Here is a 16,540-nt window from a genome sequence, read left to right as displayed (position 1 = left end):
TAGATTTTAGATGCTGTGTGACCTGAACGTAACCACATAGAAAGGAGTGAAACAATACCTGAATCCGTAGACAGGGGTATTTTAGCAATTTTAACCTTTAGCTTTCAGAAAGAATAAAAGTCCATATTACAAAGATGATATTTCTTGGTCAAAAAAGAAAAGGGAAGTGGATCATGATTAGAATCATACAGATCGTTCAGCAGTCTAATACATTTGGTCACCCACAAAGAGGCTATACTAGGATTAATATTGCATGAGGTTAAGGAACTCACAGAACGTTAACAGGTTTTAAGGAAACGCTTGAGCAAGACAAAAACTAAGGTTGTGCTTCAACTATGGAGTAACTTTTGAAACCCATTTTTTACACCAGTGATTCGTTCTTCATGCTAGTAAATTAAGTTATTGTGTAGTACTGTCATTACAGTCCAAAAGATGGCAACACACTTCAAGTTGACTGTGACGCTTTCCATCTACATAGTACACTATGCATTACTTCTGCAGTTTCACTGAATACAAAAAATTAAAACATTAAGGAATGCACGGCCTGCTGAGGATCAGCACGGTATGCAAAGAAGGGTGGGGTTTGTGTGCTGTCCAGAAATTGTTAGCACTTGGTATCTGACATTGTCAGCAGTACTGGTGACTAAAAGTTTAAAATTGCATTATTTTGATATTTTAGCATTATTTATGTCGGTAAATTCCGCACCGCAGTTTTTTTTTACTGAACTTCGCACTTTAAGCAGAGTGTCGATTACCAAAAAGTTTGTGAACTCTGCTGGCAGAGCGGAGTTCACCACCCACGGTTAACAAAAACAACCCCCACTTGACCGACAACTAAACAAAAGGGGTGATGGGATTCAGGCTTTTAAGTAATTAAGTGGCTGGCGGGTTTGAGGTAGGCAAGGCAGGGTGGAGGTGCAGATTTTAAGTTAACTTTACTGGAAATATTTTAAATAGTTGAACAGTTATTAAACCTGTTTGTTTGTTTTCTGCATCTGTCTGAAAAGCTGTGTTTCACCCTGGGAAGGTTCTCTTGTGGATCAGGAGTAAAGGCATGGCCGGATTTCGTATCAACAATGAATTGACTTGTACTGGTGCACATGTGATTCCCAATCAGTCCAGGTGGGAGGTGAAGCTGCTCTTTCTGTAGCACCAACAGTTTGAGAAAGATCAGCGGTTAGCTGGGTGTCTTTATATAAAATGTATCCCTACCAGGTGGTTTCCCACTGCTCAGAGACGAGTGGTACACATGTCTCCACAAGACCGCTGTCTTGCTAGCGCTGCTTAGCCACCACTGTGCCTGTTAACCGTAAGAAAGAATCAAGGTAGATGCCTTTGAATGAATGTGTTCCTGTGGACCTGAAAAAGAAAGCACAGGTTTCAGAAGTTACTGCTTAATGATGCAAATGGTTTTCGTGCAAGTCTACTATACTCTCCAGTAGTCTGCGATTTCTCAAAGATGAGCAATGTTTCTTTCATTTTAAACTGATGTATGTCTACGCTTGTTTAAAATAGTTTGATGCAGAAGACCCTGATATACAATGATATATGAGTCCATATCCCGGGAAGAGTCAGGCCCCTCTGAAATTGGAGGTTATTAGAGTGCCATATTAGTGATAAACTGCAAAGCGTGACAAAGAACCGGCCTTGCAGCTGTGTGGCAGCGAGAGGTTTAACGCTGCAGTCTGATGTAGCTGGAGAGCGAGAAGACCGCTGCATACATTAACAAGCTTCTCCAAAAACAACACATAAGAAGGGTTCCTCTTTCCAAATCCTTAGGAAGCCATCATTGTATGTCACAATCCCAGTTTGTACTCACAGCTCTGTGCACTAGATTGTTACCCTACTGCAATCAAGTTTGCACATGAAGATCGGAGGTTGACCCCATTGTGGTACCACATATCCAAGAGTGTTATTTGCTGTTAGAGAGATATACATAAGGCATTGTTCTGCAAGTAAAAAAAAAGCTTTTAAATGATGATTGGTATGCTTTTTTAAACATTTCTTTAAGTGATATCATCCTATATTGTTCACTTTTTCACAGTTTCGCTTCTCACATCGGTCTGATGCTGTGCCAGTCAGAGGCATTTTTATGTGACTGATATAAATAAAATAACAAAGGCTTACTTTCCAAACTTCAGGGAGTCTGCTATCATCCTGTACCATAAATACTATTTCCTAAGAGTATGGGTGCATTGGGATTTTATATTTTGAATCATTCTAAAACACTCTATTGTAACCTCAGTGCTACACGCTTGAAAATGTCTGGACACATAGTGATAGCAAATCCTACCGTATACCAAACTCATGATATGTTTCATGCTGTTTACCAGAGAAAGTTATGTTTGCTGTATTATTAGTGCCAGCTTATCATGTGAAAGATGTGTATTTTTTGCAGCTGTGTACATCTGACATTCATGTGGTAATAATAGCTTCTACCGCATACCTATATAACACCTCAGAAGGAACATCTCCCGGTCACGGGTAGCTCTAATGAGTGCCTATTCTCTTGAAAGTTAAAAAAAAGTTACTTACCGGTGCAATGTGGTTCTACAGTATTGATATATTTCATAGATGCACATGTTTGAATCTCCCCCGTCGTCATGGTGGGAGTCCTATGGTAACAGAAATATAAAAGTAATGCTAATAAACCCATTGGAAACAATATAAATTGTTAACTTATTGACCTTGTTTTAAAGCCGCCAAACTTCAGCCAATCAAAGCATAGACCGAGAGACATTCTTTCCCTGCAGAGCTTTCATACCTCCGCTTTCGAGCACGAGTTAAACACTTAGATGATATGAGGCAAAATAGTAGTGAACCTGAACAGGGAAGTGGGAGGGTCACATGTGAATCTATGAAAGATATCAATACTGGAGAACCACAGTGTACAGGTAAGTAACTTGTCTTTTTCTCCAGTATTATATCTATCGTAGAGTCACATTCTTGAATCAGAGTAGCAAGCAGTTTCAAATGTGTTGAGGAGGTGGGTTAGGCAAACCTTCCCACCAAGAGACCCATTACTATATTAAATATGATATACTGCTGAAATAATAGTTTATGAAAGTACCAATATATATCGTAAATGCATACAGGCTGCGCTTAAATATAAAATTTGAATATCTAGTGCACTCCTGTTCATATATCATGCACTAGCCATTTGTATAAAGTGACAGAAAGAGGGAAAACAATATGAAAAATACAACTTCTTATAAAAGACTCAAACTTGCATGCCGTATGAAAACAGGCGTGGTAGCGCTGCTTGTCCACCTGCCACATCAGCTTGTTGGCACAAGTCCAGGCAGTAGTGGTTCGTGAACGTATGGGCATTAACCCACGGGACTGCCCTTCAGATGTCAGGGAGTGAAGCCCCTGCAAACAGGGCCGAAGAAGCCGTCACTCTTCTTGTGGAATGCGCCTGCACCTTCGTTGACAGAGGCCGACCTGCTTTATCAAGGCAGGATCCACTGACTGCAGCCGTTACTGCCCTTGATAGGGCTTTGTTTAAATCAAAGCCTGGTAGCGGAGGAGTGGTTTGTAGATTATTTATTAAGTCTTATTTGCTGGTTGGTATATCCTTATGTAGCAGCCCCACCAGGAGCAGCCTGCCTGCTGCTCAGCCCATACTCCAACTGTCCCAGCTCACCTCACAGGCACCCACACCTTCCACTCATCACCACACCGGCATTCCATGCAGCACATTCCCACTGGCTGAGCAACTCGGAGCAAAGTAACAGAAGAGAAGCATGAATACATAAACAGGATATAATAGGTGTGTCCTTTTCCGGGTGAGGCATAGGGAACCAAGAGTTTATCAAATTTGCTGAACAAGTAGAGTGATGTCCAAAGAATGAAAATATTTTCCGCAGGCAAAGATTGATTATGGGAAAGCATTGGCAGGATGACAGGCTCATTGAGATGAAAAGTGGTTGGCACCTTTGGAATTAACTTGAGGATATTTCTCAGAATGAATCTGTTTTCCAGAAATAGAAGATACGGTTCTTGCATTTTTAGAGCCTAAATTTTGACTATTTTCTTTGCAGAGGTGATAGCCAAGAGAAAAGCAACCTTCTAGGATTTTCTTTTTTAAGTTAGGCTTTTGAATCAGCTCAAGAGAAAGATTTATCATTTTTGACAAGACTGTATTGAGTTGCCATCTCACCGGTGGAGGCTGAACCAGCGTAGAGGCCCAAAATAGCCCTTTCATAAGCTCTTTGGTGAGGCTGTTTGAGCAAAAAGAGAGCTTTCCTTTCATTCTTCTAAATCCGGATATTGTTGTCAGGTGACCTTTGACCGAAGCATGAGACAAACTTGACTATGCTGGATGCAGCAAGTAAGGAAGAACTTTGCGGTATAACATTTTTTTGCTGATTCCGCTTGAGCTTGCTGTAGAATCCTTCTGCAATCTTCACACATATTAAATGACTTGAGCTCAGTGTCCTGAGGAGCCAGGCAGTCAGATTTAGAGATCAGATCTGCTGATGGAGTACTTGACCCTTTCTCCATGAAAGGAGATCCTCCGCTGGCAGGAAGGTGAGAGGAGACCTGTCTGATAGGCGAAGAAGCTTGGTGTACTAGTACAAGCCAGAACTATTAGAATTAAACACCACGGTTCAAGCTTCATCTTCCTGCTGATCTAGGAGATGAATGTAAAGGGCGGGAAGGCATATGCGAACATCACCATCCATGCCAGATTTAAAGCAGTTCCTCTGGATCCTGGCTGAGGATATCTGGTGTCAAACAGGTTGCATTTTTCATTGAGCCAGGAAGCAAACAGATCTAAGTTGGGTGTTCACTATCTCCAGAATACTTTGGTCAGGTGATATCGATTCAGGTCCCACTTGTAATTATTTGTCAGTCTGACTTAGGACATCTGCCCATTCCTTCTTTGCTCCTAGGACATGCTCAACCTTTAGGCTGATGTTCTTGCTGTGTACCCATTCCCAGATCTGTTGTGCTTGAGCTGAGAACATCTTTGAGTTCATGCCCCCTTGTTTAAACCATTTAGAACATGGTTTTGGTGATTTCTTTTAGAACAAACACACAGGAATTGCATAACCCGGAAAAAAATCCTGAAGGCTCAGGAAGACCGCTTTCAGCTCCAAGAGACTGATATGGGAGGCAGCCTCCTGCACAGTCCACTTGCCGTGGATCTCAAGAGCTTGCAAATGAGCTCCCCTCCCTCCAGAGAAGCATCTGTTGTCATCACTAAGTGAAGTCTTACCGGGATGAATAAGAGGCCCTGGAAAATATTTTGTATGCCCATCCACCAGGACATTGCCGACTTCAACTGAGGAGTTATTGAGATGGAATCCTTGAAAGACCCTCGACTTTGCACCCACTGCATGTCCAGCTCTTCCAGGGGACACCTTCATAAACAGCAGTTTGCTGTTAACGGGATGCAACTTGATATCATCCCTAACATTGAACTTCTGTACTGATTTGGGCTTTCTTGTTGACAGTATTTTTTTTTGCTGTCTTGAGCCTTTTGTTTCTCTCTGAAGTGGGAAATGCCTTTGGAGTCCAAAGTGTCAATAGCCAGTCCTGGAAAGACTGCTGTTGTTGAAGAAGTTAGCAATGACTTCTCTTTGTTCTGTTGGAGGCCTACGAACTAGAACAGTTTTAGACAGGAACAAGTCGAGTTTGCAGCTGACAGAAAAGTGAATCCTTTTATGAGCCACTCGTCGTGTTCTTCTCAAAAAGGCCACCTCTGGAGCGTGCATTTCGTGAAGACTCTAGAGGCGGAACAAGTCAAGTCAAGTCAAGTCAGTAAATTTGTATAGCGCGCTACATACCCAGAGGGTCTCAAGGCGCTTGAAGAAGGGTGGGGAATTACTTGTCAAATATCCACGTTTTAAGTTGCTTTCTGAATGCTAGATGGTTCTGAGTAAGGCGAAGGTGAGTGGGAAGTGAGTTCCAGGTTTTAGCTGCTAGGTAGGAGAAGGATCTACCTCCCATGGTGGATTTGTTGATGCGAGGAACAATGGCAAGGGCTTGGTTGGAGGATCGTAGCTGGCGGGAGGGTGTGTAGAAGGACAGTCGTGTGTTGAGGCATTCGGGTCCGATTTCGTAGAGTGCTTTGTGTGCGTGGGTTAGGAGCCGGAAAGTGATCCTTTTATTGACGGGGAGCCAGTGGAGGTTTTTCAGGTGGCCAGAGATGTGTTCTTTACGCGGGATGCCTAGTATGAGCCTGGCTGAAGCGTTCTGGATGCGTTGGAGTTTTTTCTGGATTTTTGCGGTGGTACCGGCATAGAGGGTGTTTCCGTAGTCCAGTCGACTCGTGACCAGAGCGTGAGTGACTGTTTTTCTAGTTTCGGTGGGGATCCAGTGAAATGTTTTTTTGAGCATGCGAAGAATGTTGAAGCAAGATGAAGAAACGGCGTTGACTTGTCTGTTCATCGAGAGTGAGGAATCCAGGATGACGCCCAGGTTCCGTGCGTGGTCCGTCGGGATAGGTGCTTTTCCAAGGGCCTCTGGCCACCAAGAGTCATCCCAGGCGGAGGGGGAGGTGCCTAGGATGAGGACTTCTGTTTTGTCTGAGTTCAGTTTCAGGCGGCTGTGCTTCATCCATTCGGCTACTTCTTTCATTCCTTCATGTAGGTTGGTTTTGGCAGTGTTAGGGTCTCTGGTAAGTGATAGGATCAGTTGAGTGTCGTCGGCATAGGAGATGATGTTGAGGTTGTGTTGGCGTGCGATGACCGCGAGGGGGCTCATGTATACGTTGAAGAGGGTGGGGCTGAGTGAAGATCCTTGTGGTACGCCGCAGATGACTTCAGTGGCCTCTGACTTGAATGGTGGGAGGCGGACTCTCTGGGTTCTTCTGGTGAGGAACGAGGTGATCCATTCCAGTGCTTTTCCATGGATTCCGACGTTTCTGAGGCGTTGTAAGAGGGTGCTATGACAGACCGTGTCGAAGGCTGCGGAGAGGTCTAGGAGGATGAGGGCGACTGTGTCTCCATTGTCCAGAAGAGTTCGAATGTCGTCTGTTGCTGCGATGAGGGCGGTTTCAGTGCTGTGCTTGGCTCGGAAGCCAGATTGTGAGGAGTCGAGGGATTTGTTGGTTTCGAGGAATGCGGCGAGCTGGTTGTTGACCGCTTTCTCGATGACTTTGGCCGGGAATGGAAGGAGTGAGATAGGGCGGTAGTTTTTGAGTTCGGTGGGGTCAGCTGTGGGTTTCTTCAGGAGGGCGCTGAGTTCGGCATGTTTCCAGCTTTCCGGGAAGGTTGCAGAGTTGAGGGAGCAGTTGATGACGTCTCGGAGGTGCGGTGCTATAATGGTGTCTGCTTTGTTAAAGATGTGGTGAGGGCATGGGTCTGTGGGGGATCCTGAGTGGATAGAGTTCATCAGACGGATAGTGTCCTCAGTGGAGATTGGCTTCCAGTCATTGAGGGTGTTCAGGGGAGGTGGGGGTCCTGCAAGGGGTTGGGTGGGTTGGTCTTCGGGTCAGTTGTCGAAGCTGTTGTGGATGTCTGCAATTTTGTTGTGGAAGAATGATGCTAGGGAGTCGCAGAGGGCTTGAGAGGGGGTGATGTCGTTGGAGTTGGCCGAGGGGTTGGTAAATTCCTTGATGATGTTGAATAATTCCTTGCTGTTGTGGGCGTTGTTATCTAGTCGGTCCTTGAAAGCGGCTTTCTTGGCATTCCGGATCAGTTGGTGGTGTATGCGGGTGGCGTTTTTGAAGGCGTCCTTGGTGCTGGTGGTTGGGTCTTTTTTCCAGGCCTTCTCAAGGGAGCGGCAGAGTTTCTTGGATTTCTTAAGATCATCGTTGAACCAGGAGGCCTTCTTGCTGCCTAGTTTGATTTGTCGTTTTTTCAGTGGCACCCTGCACCTCAAAGCGAAGGAATTATCAATGTTTGTGGTGGATGGGAATGGGGAGATATGCATCCAGCAGATCTTGGGATTTCTTGAAATCATAATCAATAGAAATGGTGGCAGGCAATAGGTATATGGTGCTCTCAGGTTATATCACTTATATCAATTAGTTGTAACAAAATCCGGTATGGAGCATTAGGTAGGGAAAAGAACCACCACTTCCGCAAATACGTGGTCAACGGACCACTTTACTACATTGAAAACAAATCCCCTGCACACGTTTAAAATTACAAGCATGAAGTGGCATCCGTGTATCATAAATATGGCGAGTCTTATATTTTTGTCGAGGTCATTTATTCAGTTTCTTCTGTTAGTGGAGTATGTTCTGTACTTCACTTGGTTAGTTTCTTAGCCAAGACTTGTTTCATCACTGTTACATAGGATTACCCGGTGACTTCTTCAGGGCTGTAATTCGTGTCTTGGGATCTATTATTTTCGGTGATACTTCTAACCCGAAAAAGGGTTTCTGTATGTGGCGTTTTAATCCTTGTGATGTACTCTCCTGTAGTAAATCGTTTTCTCATTCTCTTCTCCTATATTCTTTGCTATGGCACGTAAGCTTGCAGAATAACAACCTGCTGCCCAATCCGGTAGGAATTCTGAAAGGGTTATGTATCTCAGCTCCGATGTGTACGCTGCTCGAGTCAGGCTAGCCAAAGCAGGGATACATAACCCTGGCTGCCGTCAATGGTTTCATCGATGATGTAGTCATCTTTATCAGGGCTCTTGATGAAGAGGAGTTAGTCGTCAATGTTCTAGTCTTCAATGTCATCAAGGCCGCTGTAGTCACTGGCGTTTAGACCGCCTGTATCATCCATGTTCCCAACAACAAAGCTGCGGTCTGTAGTATTGCTTCTTTCATAAGTTATGTCAGCACTCATTCCTAGTATGTGTGTGTGTTTGAATGTAGAATTTCATGTTCAGGTCGAATGTTACTGGTTACCTAGTGATGCTGGAATACACTACGAGTGGAGAGTTAGAGGTTGAGCTGTGCTTGGTGGAGTCTCTGTTGTATGGGCTACCCAACCCTGTAGTCAATGAATAAACCACCTCCACTGAAAACATCAGCTTACGGCATACTACAGAAAATTTGGTGATGATCTTGGATACATGATGGCACCCCCGCATGCGACATTTTCAAGCTGTACTGTCTAATTATTAGTCAGACTGTTCCGACTACTTCTGAAGATATATTTTAAGCCCAGATAAACAAAAGAGGGAGGGTAGAGGTAGGAGTAATAGAATCAACCTCCTGAACTGGATAATCAAACAATGGGATTCTATCAATGGGTATGTGTGAATAGCTATTTTTATTTTTATTTTTATTTTTTCAATTATCACAAAGTGAAATGTAGTGTATGTAGCTGGTCTTTGTAAATGACAAAGGCAAGCACTATGTGTTTTTAAAATACCCCTCAAACACTATGATTCCCATAGTGTCATGCTTCATCATTGGGGTCTTCCCGTCCATCTACAGAGCGGGGTGTGCTACGACCTACGGACTACGTGGGAGCACTTTTTATTTTTGAAAACAAACTATGTGTGGTGTGACAAATGTGTGCGTGATAAGGGGTGTAGGGATTAGAGTGTACTATTTAAAAAGGGTTTAAAAATTTCCTGGCTAGTAGAAAAAATGATTTATTTGCTTCTCTAGCTGGAAATGTTAAAAAGGGGTTGTGGTAGGGCTATATGATGGGCCCTACTTGGTCGACATGTTTCGTAAGCAGTCCCCTCTGCTTTACTCATCAGGACCTATGTTAATCCCTACTGTACTCAAGTAACATACTAATTGTAGTATGCCTAAGTTCCTAAAATAGAATAGCAAAAATAGGCTATTCTATTTAAATATCAGGGCGTGAGTTGGCCCTCAGAAAAGAAAATGATGACCCAGTCTGGTCTCTAGAAGAAATAGGAAAAAAAAGAGGAAATTAAAAAACACATGACAAATTCAAAAACAATGCTCTTTAAAATTCCAATAGGCAAAATGCAGTTTTGTGGTTTTTAGTTGTAACCTGTGGAGAAAAGTCAAATATTTTTCTCATAGTCTTTTTTGATCTCTATGGATCTGTAGGATTGTACAAACCACGTACCTATTGTTGCGTGATTCATCATCTTTGCGATATATTTATTGTGTCATTCATCAATAGTTGCATACAGACATTACACACACACTCAAATCACTGTCACTCTTTTGGAACACAAATCGGGGCTATATGCATTTATATTTACAGGTAAAAAATCATGGTGCTGTCACTGGTCATCCTGGAGAGGTCTCGAGGGAAAATAATAACACATGATCAATATGTATGGGCAGCGTTTCTACTGACTGACTGTCATAAACATAGTATAAGATTTTTAAGAAATGAGTATAGTTGTCAAGATTGTTACACGGGCAACCTAGAGAAGAAGGCACTCAAAGAATACATACATTTATCTAAACTTTTTGTGCCCCATAAGACAGCCTCAGAGAGTGATCTTTGCGGTCACTGTGAATAACAAAATGTGAAAACCGAGTGTTTGGGAGTCAATCATAAGGACGTGTCTTTCAGGCCATTTTTTAAAGACTTCTGGCCGTAGTCTTACTCACTTCACCGGTACAAGGTAGTCTCCTGAATCCGCCCCGTGCTGCTCCGTGGATGTTTAGGATAGCTAATGCTTAGCTATTTATGTATTTGAAAAGCCGTAGTCATTGCTCCAGTCCGACCCAGAAGTGCAATGCATCCTACTACAACTAGAGCGATAACAAAGATGGCAGTCTGAAAACGGCAGGTGCGGTAGTAATATTGCCGTGCTAAACTTTTTCCTCTTTCTAGTGGATCTGGTTTGTGGTATTTGAGGATTGTTTTTGAGAGCTCCAATATTAATAAAGTTGTGATTTTGGTAGTAAAGGAGACAAATGTGAGGATTAAATTATAATTAAATGGGCCGTCTGAGGATAGAATTACGAATAAATTTATATTGGTTATTTAAATCAAAGGAGGAATGACCATTAACGCTATAATACACCTTGTGCATATAGGTCCTGTGATAAAGCGACAGAGCACTTATTGTGCATGTATTATTGGTATGGCAGCGGGCCCGGGTAACCATGTATGTTACATCTGGTCTATATGTCTTTTCCAAAAGAAATAGTCCACGATGTGCGTGCATGCGGATTAAAGTAGCCTGCAAGCACAAGTAGGGCTTGCATTATCGTTCAGATAGAACCTCAAGAGGTGGTTTTATTAGAGTTTGACACTGATCAGCTTGTTAGGTTACCTTGTTTTAATGACTTAAAAGCCAAGGGGTGGTTAATTTGGGTGGTGACTCAGATCAATTATTCTGACTCGGGGTAATTACAGTTTCAGGCCGATTACCATTAAAAACAGGACTATTTACACCTATTCTTGGAGCGCCGACGGTGTTCTCCAGTACTGGCTTTTTTTGACAAAACAGGGGGTGGTTCAGAAAACAGAGAATTGTGATTTTTTTGTGAAAATGTGGAATATTTAGGACATGTGGTCTTCCAATAAGGTGTCAGTCCCAAACCTGGTCTACTCGAAGCCATTACTAGTACCCAGCACCCACTGATAAGAATTGTGTTAAATCTCTCTTGGGCCTTTGCGAATACTATTCCAGATGAATTCCTGACCCTGCCACCATAGTTCACCATATTAGCAAGCTTCTCAAGAAGGGAGTGAAATTCCAATGGTACAGAGATTGTATTAGTGCATCTGACTGGGTAAAGACTTTGTTGGAGCATTGCAAAGCCCTCAAACCGTTTGATCCTGATCAATCATGTGTCACATTGGATGCTAGTCAGGTAGGACGGGGGCAACTTTGACACAAACTGTTGACAAGGTTGAGAACACATTGGTTTGGCCTCCAGAGTGTTGAGAGCAGCTGAGTTTCAATACTCCATGATTGATTTCGAACTTTTGGCGTTTGGTTGGGCAATAGAAATATTCTATTCTTTTGTTTAGGGTAAGTGTTTCTTATTACAAACCGACCATAATCCACTTGTGAACATTCTCAGCAGCAACATTAGCAAATGCTGTACTCCCAGGATTTAAAGGATGGTTACTAGACTACGTGAATATCAGTTTGATGTGAGACACATTTAAGAGGGTAAAAATGCTACAGAAGATTTATTTTCCTGTTTCCCTGTTATGAATGATGGGCATGACAAGATCAAATTCAAGGATTTGGTTGATGAAGATTGTGAAGATTTCCTGATTGCAATGCTGGAGATACCGGAGTTCACGATGTGCTTTGAGAAGGAGTGTAGGCGTGCCTTTCTTGATGATTCTGTCTTACAAGATGTGTGTGTTTTTGTGAGAAAGGGTAGGCCCTGAGAAAAGGTGGTATCTCCCCTTTTGCAACACTACTGCAAAGTTGAAAGTTACATTTTGTACTTTGTCTTTTGTTTTGGGAAGAAGGGTAGATGTGTAGTATTGCATCTTTATAAGTAATGTCAGGACTTATTCCTTTTGTGTGTGTTTTCTAATGTAGAATGTCATGCTCAGGTGGAATGTTACTGGTTTCCTAGTGATGCTAGAATGCACTAAGAGTGGACAGTTGGAGGTTGAGCTGTGCTTGGTGGAGCCTCTGTTGTGTGGGCTCCACAACCATGTTGTCAATGAATAAACCATCTCTACTGAAAACATCAGTCTACGACGTAATTACTACACAGTTAGTAGTGTGCTTGTCATCAGAAGATCTGGTGAAGCTCACGTTTTTCTGATCCACTGGCTCCTTTAAGGGTGTCACATGAACTGAAAGAGGAGCACATGAAGATCTTGTGAGAAAGGGAGATGGTTTAGCCTTGTCACTCAACCTATCAGCACTTAGTTTGCTGGAATGGAATTTTTGCCCTCTTTGGATCTTTGCCATATGGGGCAGAATCCTATTTTTTGCACCTGTATGTCCTCTTTCATCGCTCTCAGAGTCAGAGTTTAACTGCTTGTTTTTCTCTGATTCCAGAGAAGTAATCTGGCCCCCAGTCTTTGAGAGTTTTTGCAGAAAGAGTTACGGCAGTACTTACATTCCTTTGACCTGTATTTAGGGTACCGGCAGTATAAGAACTCCCTATGTGAATTTTCTGAATATAGCCAGAATTTTTCACAGGATTGGAAAGGCCTTAAAGCCTTTTTCTGGTGTCAGACAATCTCCAAAATTTAGAGAAACAGTCTCTCACACTGTACCTCAGAAGTGGTGCACAGTCTAAATATCAAATCCTAAATATCTACCTACAGAAATATCGAGTTGGCAATATTGAAGGTATTACCACCGAGGTCAAGAATATCTTTGGACAGAATATCAACCCTAAGGTAAGTAATATATATTTTTTTTATATTTATGTTAGTAATAGCGAAGTTAGTAATATCGTATCAAATATATTGATGTGACTAATCTCGATGTTACTTATATCTATATTTACATTATTGTTATGTATTTTATTATGTATTTATTATGTAGGAGTTATATATTTATTGTTAAATATTCTACTGGTTTAAAATTATATGTATACTATTTTTATATGTTACTAATGTTTTTTTAAGTCAATTATGTGTTTTAGTACCTGAGCGGGTTGTGGATTTATAGAGGAATAGGGTAGGAAGTAATGTATTCATACTAAATTAATTATTAATTGTTAGGAATCATGAATTAAGGTTTAATTGATTTTTTGCATTTAAGTTCTGTAGGGTGTTGTGGGTTTATAGGGGAATTGGGTGGGAAGTAATTTAATTGTAATTAAGTAATGATTTATTTATATTTATTGGTATTGCTAATTATTACATTTTTAATTAATTATTAATTGGAAATACAATTTTTATTTATTTGGTAATTAATTTTTTTATAGGTAATAAATGTTTTTTATTGGTAATAATTTTTTATTAATTGATTAAATGGTAAATATATTAAGTGTATTATTTTTCATGAAGAGTGTTGTGAGGTTATAGGGTAATAGTGTGGGAAGTAACTTAATTGTAATTAAGTAAAAAAAGAAATTATGTTGAGTATTTATAATTAAATTATTGTTAATCAATTATTAATTGTTAAAACATTTTTAATAAAACCATTTGTAATTAATTGGTAATTAATTATTAATTGGTAATTAATTTGTATTTTTTAATATTTATTTGTTAAACAATACATTATTGTTAATTAGTAATTGCTGTGTTGTTTAACAATTATTGTTTTTTTCTATTGATATTTTAATTATTTATTTACATTTTATTTTTAAGATATTTTTAATAATTATAATTTAATTATATTTATTTAAATTGTTGATTATTTATTAATTGATAATTAGTTGTTTTAAATATTTCTTGGTCTTGTTATTTAATTTGTTGTAAATTAATAAATAAATTATTATGTTTTACAGACAAATTATTAATTTAATTATTAGTAAGTTGTTTTGACCCCTATGCTATCGAACACTTTCCCTACTCTTGCATTCTCTGGAGTTGGAATAGTTATTTTTACCCCCTACACTATCCAACACTTTCCTTACAGAGGCACCCTCTGGAGTTGGAATAGTAATTTTTACCCATACGCTATCCAACATTTTCCCTACTGTTGCACTCTTTGGAGCGGGAATAGTAATTTTTCACCCTACACTATCCAACACTTTCCCTACTGTTGCACCCTCTGGAGTTGGAATAGTAATTTTAACCCCGATGCTATCCAACACTTTCCCTACTGTTGCACCCTCTGGAGTTGGAATAGTAATTTTAACCCCGATGCTATCCAACACTTTCCCTACTGTTCCACTCTCTGGAGAGGGAATAGTACTTTTTACCCATATGCTACCCAACACTTTCCTTACTGTTGAACTCCCTGGAGTGGAAATTGTAATTTATTCCCCTACGCTATCCAACACTTTCCCTACTGTTGCACTCTCTGGAGTTGGAATAGTAATTTTTACCCCTACGCTACCCAACACTTTTTTCCTACTCTTGTCATATTTGGAGTTGGAATAGTAATTGTTACCCCTACACTATCCAACACTTTCCCTACTGTTGCACTTGCTGGAGTTGGAATAGTCATTTTAACCGCTACGCTATCCAACACTTTCCCTACTGTTGCTCCCTCTGGAGTTGGAATAGTAATTTTTACCCCTACGCTATTGAACACTTTCCCTACTATTGCTCTCACTGGAGTGGGAATAGTATTTAACCTCTACGCTATCCAACACTTTCCCTACTGTTGCATCCTCTGGAGTTGGAATAGTAATTTTTACCCATACGCTGTCCGACACCTCCATATTGTTGCACTCTCTGGAGTTGAAATAGTAATTTTAAACCCTACGCTATAGAATATTTATTGTTTTAGGTAAATTAGTGTCTAATTTATTTAAAATTATTTTTTTTTTGTTATATTTAGTTTTGATATTTTTATTTATTATTGTTGTATGTGTATGTATGTATTTATAAATGATAAAATGTTTTTTAACAATTGATAAGTTATTAGAGTAATGGCCTTGGCCTGGCTTAAATCCTTTTTGGAGAACAGATCCTTCAAGGTAGCAGATGGCATTTTCACGTCCAGATCCACTGCCATCAGCTGTGGGGTTCCCCAGGGCTCATCCTTGAGCCCGACCCTTTTTAATGTTTACATGTCCCCCCTTGGAAAAATCGTCACCCCCTTCGGGATCAAGCTTCTAACCTACGCCGACGACACCCAATTGGTGGTATCGTTGAGCCAGCAAGACCACTCCCTCCCTAATCTCCAAACCTGTCTAAGTGAAATAACTAAGTGGATGAACCTTTCTCACCTTAAACTGAACAACGACAAGACAGAGATAATGATCCTGGGCAATAAATCCCTCTACCATTCCAAATCCCCATGGCCAACCTGCATGGGTACCCCACCCATTCCGAAACCGGAAATCAAGAGCCTTGGAATATGGCTAGATGAAGGTCTCAATTTCTATGCCCAAGCAAGAAAAACTGCGGGAGTGTGTCACAGCCTCCTACGGTCAGCTAGGAAAATTCTGCCCCTACTCCCAGTACAATCCCAGAAACTCCTAATCCATGGTCTTGTGTTATCACACCTGGACTACGGCAATGCCCTCTACCTGGGGGCTCGTTGCTCAGCCAAACCTGCTTTGAACACCTTGCACTGGCTGCCCGTGCAGGAGAGAATACAGTTCAAAGCACTCTGCACGACATATAAAATCCTGCATGGCAAGGCCCCACCAATCTTACAAAACCTTATCTCACCTTACACCACCAAAAGAACGCTCCGATCCTCAAACTGTAACTTAGCTCTTGTTCCCAGAATCAAGAAAGCCTGCTCTGGCGGTCGACTGTTCTCACACAACGCCTCCAAACTATGGAACACTCTACTCCCAGACATTAGAGCCCAACCCACCCTCCTCTCATTCCACAGAGCACTTAAGACCTGGATGTTCCCATAAGACTCCACCTACATCTGGTTCCTGTTACTCAGCGCTGGGACGCTCACGGGCAGCCATGCGCTCTACAAATCGGTAAATAAATAAATAAATAAATAAATAATTGTAAATAATATTAAGTAATTATATATATTTTATATATATATACATGTATTTATTTTTTATATTATATGTATCATTTAGAATGGTAAATATATTTTTAAGTATGGTTATGTTATTTATATGTTTTATTTATTTTTATATTATTTTTAAATATAAAAAAGGATC

At 40.9% G+C, this 16,540-nt stretch overlaps 1 protein-coding gene across 1 annotated transcript in view; it reads left to right on the top strand.

Moving 5' to 3' along the window:
- The window catches only part of LOC147725829 (uncharacterized), a 278,179-nt gene that overhangs the window by 127,196 nt on the left and 134,443 nt on the right, over positions 1-16,540 (top strand). The gene's annotated exons all lie outside the window — the stretch shown is intronic.

The sequence above is a fragment of the Lissotriton vulgaris genome, chromosome 3_1, assembly GCF_964263255.1.
Source record: "Lissotriton vulgaris chromosome 3_1, aLisVul1.2, whole genome shotgun sequence".
Classification (NCBI taxonomy): domain Eukaryota; kingdom Metazoa; phylum Chordata; class Amphibia; order Caudata; family Salamandridae; genus Lissotriton; species Lissotriton vulgaris.
This window is presented reverse-complemented; position numbering and strand designations above follow the sequence as displayed.